Raw genomic sequence first — 4132 nt, 5'->3', positions numbered from 1 at the left:
TTATAGTATCTGTTTCTTCTCTTCTTCCGAGTATTCTTCTCGTTCCTCTTCTTCTTCTTCATTACCTTCTTTCTTGAAGTTATTTATTCGTTCCTCATTTTTATTTGGGTATCTGCTTAAAGTATCTGCGTTTGTATTTCTTTTCCCTGATTTATGGATGATCTCATAGTCATATTCTTCTAGCTTGAGTCTCCATCTTATTAATCTGGATCCTGGATCAGTTACATTGAATAGCCATATGAGCGGCTTGTGATCCGTGATTATTTTGAATTTGGTTCCGTAGACGTATGGTCTGAAATGCTTTACTGCCCATACTATTGCTAGTAATTCCTTTTCGGTTGTATTGTAGTTTTGTTCTGCTCGTGATAGTACACGACTGGCATATGCCACTGGCCGGTCTTGACCTACCGTACCTTGCGATAGGATGGCTCCGATGGCGTAATCTGAGGCGTCCGTTGTAATGAGAAACTCCTGATTGAAGTCGGGGTATCTCAGCACCGGTGCTGTTGTTAATTTAATTTTTAATTGTTCGAACGCATTTTGTTGGGCTGTCGTCCATTGAAATTTTTCTCCCTTTTTTGTCAATTTCGTAAGTGGTTTTGCTATTTTTGAAAAGTCTTCAATAAATTTTCGGTAGTATCCTGCTAGACCGATGAATGATTGCACATCTTTGACTTTGCGGGGGGGTCGGGAATTCCCTTACTGCTTCTAGTTTCGAAGGGTCGGGCGATATTCCGTTTTCCGAAATCACATGTCCTAGGAACATCACCTCTTTTCTGAGAAACTCGCATTTGTCTGGCTGTAATTTCAAGTTATTATCTCGTAATCTTTTTAATACGTCGATAAGTCTCTTGTTGTGTTCTTCTAGGCTAGGACCGTAGTCTAAATAGACTAAGCATTTGAGCCCTTGTATTCCCATCAGTACGGTATTTATTAGGCGTTGGAAGGTTGCCGGGGCGTTTTTTAGCCCGAATGGCATTCGATTGAACTCGTAATGCCCATACGGAGTTGAAAATGCAGTTTTTCCTTTATCTCTCTCTGCCATTGATATCTGGTGATATCCTGAGGCTAAATCTAGGGTGGAAAAGTATTTCGCGTTTCCGAGTTGATCCAGAATATCCGTAATGTTCGGCATGGGAAAGGAGTCTCCTATTGTTAGATCGTTAAGTTTTCGAAAATCAATTACTATGCGCAATTTCTGTTTTCCTGAAGCGTCCAATTTTTTACTACTAGTAGGGGTGCGTTCCACTGACTGGTGCTGGGTCTTATTATTTGTTGATTCAGCATTTCTTTCATTTGTCGATTGACTTCCTTATGTTTCTCTGGGAGACGATAAGGCCTCACGTTCACGCTTGGAGAATTGGCGTGTGTGTTTATCTCGTGCTCAACACTTGTAGTATGTGTGAGTGGGTCTCCGTCTATACGAAAGACGTCGTTATAATCTTCACATATTTCCATTAGTAGTTTCTTTTCTTCGCGGTTCAGATGGCTTATTCGTAATAGATTTGTTATCTGCTCGGTTCGTGGAATGGAGATGGATTCCTTGACCTTTATGTGTGCTAGTTGTGCGCTTCTTGCTTCTGCCTGCGTACTCTCTGCTACGCTTTCAATTGTAACATGCGGTGTCTGTATGTCTATCTCTTTCTCCGTCGTGTTCAATATGCTTACGGGGCAAGTATAGTCTTTCGGTGTGACCAAGCAGTTACCGATAAAGACTCCCGGTGCCGGTTCCGCTCTTCGCGTCACGCCGGTCGTATTTTGATCCGTGGTTACGTGCACGATTGTTTCACTCCGTGGCTTCAATATGATTCGCCTATACGGGTAGAGTCGGAATTCTGTCACACCGATTTTTATTACTTTTGCGTCATAATCACATAACGCTTTACTTTTGTGGACGAAGTCGAGTCCGATGATCCCTTCGTAATCTATCGGTACATCGTCTCGGATTACGTATACGAGGTGTTTTATGTTTCCGTCTGTTAATTGGATGGTCAGATACGTTTTTCCAATCGTAGTGATGGAGTGTCCCGTGATCCCGACTAATTTTATCAGATCTTCCTGAATTTGGGTTTCTCCTTTTAGAGCCTTTAATTTTATTAATGAAATTGTTGCACCTGTGTCGAATAAAAATTCTACCTGGTTATTTTCGGCTTCTCGCACGGGTAAGGAGAGTAGATCTAGTCCGGTGTCGGCTTTCAGTGACCGTTCAACGTGTGTAACTCTATACGTCGCGGCGGCGCGCGTTGTCTTTGGCCTTGCCTTCTCGCTATCGTTATCCTCTTCGCTGCTATGCGGTTCAGTGCCTCTTATCGCTTTTGGTTTCTCTTTCGCCTTGTCTTTACTTTCGCGAGAGTTCCCGTAGCTTTTATATAATCGCGGCGTGCGGTGCTCCTTTTCTCAGGGCGTCCGTTTAGCACCCAGCACTCGTTGCGCGCGTGCCCTTTTCTTCGGCAATGATTACAGTATTTCTCTAAGGTATTTACACGTCGTCCTTCTGGCTTCGGTAAGGTATATTGATTCGCGTATCGGCTACTTCGGCAGTCGCGTCCGTAATGTCCCTTTTTACCGCATTTCTGACACGTAACGTTAGACCGTTCGGAGTACTGATGTCTCGCGGTACTGGGCTCGAAGGAGCGTCGGTAGGGATTCTGTCGGGCGGTCGGCCCTTTAACTTTTTCTTCGGCGCTCGCGCCGGCGATCGCTTCCTGTAACGTGTTATAGTGCTGTGACCGTACTAGCACTCTTATTTCCTCGGGTAGGCCTATTTGGAAATTGCAAAGCGCTTGCTCCTTAATGCTTTCAAGTATTGCGCGCTGTTGCTCCACTGTATGGGCTTTACCGTCCTCTATGGCTTCGTATAATTCCATAGCGAGGGTCTCTACGCGTCTTCCGATTGTTTTTGGCGGAGGGAGTTAAATTCTAATTGCAGGTGCGCGGTGCTTCGCTTGCTTAGATATTCGCGTTCCAGTTCGCGTTTTAACTGCTCGTAATTTTCTATGCTTCTCGTGTGAAAATCTATCATAGCTTTCCCTTTAAATTTAGTGCATAAGATAGCCTCTAATAATGTATGCTCATCGGCTGGATGTATATTTTTCATCACGTATGTACTTGCATTTATAAATTCTCGCACTCGGTTTTGTGAATTTCCGTCGATCTCGGGGATCATGTTTCGCGCTTCCTTTAGACTTAAAAAACTGACCGTCGATCCGCGCTGGTTTCGGATATCGCTATGCGAACGTCCGTACGTTAAATCTAACGCGTGATCATGAAAACTCTGCGAACTTCTTCGTGACTCTCTCGGAGGGAGAGGCTCTTCCCGTGGTAGTCCGTTAATTGATACGCGCAGTTCTCTTATCTCCTGAAGGAGCTCATGGAACATCGCGCTGTCCCTAGGTGATTGGTTAAAGGTGATTCTTCGACTATGTCGCGGGCTTTCGTTGGTATGGTCTATTGACTGATGTAGGCGCAAAATTTCGTCAGTAATCTCGTCTTGCGGCGGATTTTCCATTGTGTCGTGTGACGTACCGGCCATAGGCTGGCCCGTCGCAGTTCGCGGCGTGCCGGCGGGAGGTTGATTCATCGCATCTCGTGACGTACCGGCGATAGGTTGGTTCATTGCGTCGGATAACGTTCGTCGAACTTTACTTAAGTCGAGTCGGTGTCGTGACGTCGGGGTGTCGTCGCGTTCGTACGTGCGTCGGGGGTTGCGAGGGTAGGGATTCCTACTTGTGGATCTTGATTTTGAAGACCTGACGCTAGTAAACTATAATCGTTTATCTCGAAGGGAAATTCTCGTTCTACTTGGACGTTAGACGATGGGCTTGCTTCGCTACCGCTGCTAGAACGGGTAGTGTTTAGCGCGCGACGCGAGGCGTTACTTATGTTAGTTAACGCGTCGGCGGCGATTTGTAACGCGGAAGCTTCCTCGGCGGGAGGTGTACGCGGTTCTAACGATAACAGTGAGTTATCGGGGGTCAATCTCTCACACCCGTGTCCTTCCTGGGACATTCGCGGGTGTCTACCTTATTGGGCGCTAATCGCGGTATGGCTCGCATGCCATTTACATGCGTATGAGAATTTGAGTGCGGACTCACACTACGATGTAATGCTGCATGTTGTCGTCCGTTGCTTT

Source organism: Vollenhovia emeryi, unplaced genomic scaffold (genome assembly GCF_000949405.1).
Source record: "Vollenhovia emeryi isolate VEMERY1.0 unplaced genomic scaffold, V.emery_V1.0 DF939753.1, whole genome shotgun sequence".
Lineage (NCBI taxonomy): Eukaryota > Metazoa > Arthropoda > Insecta > Hymenoptera > Formicidae > Vollenhovia > Vollenhovia emeryi.
This window is presented reverse-complemented; position numbering follows the sequence as displayed.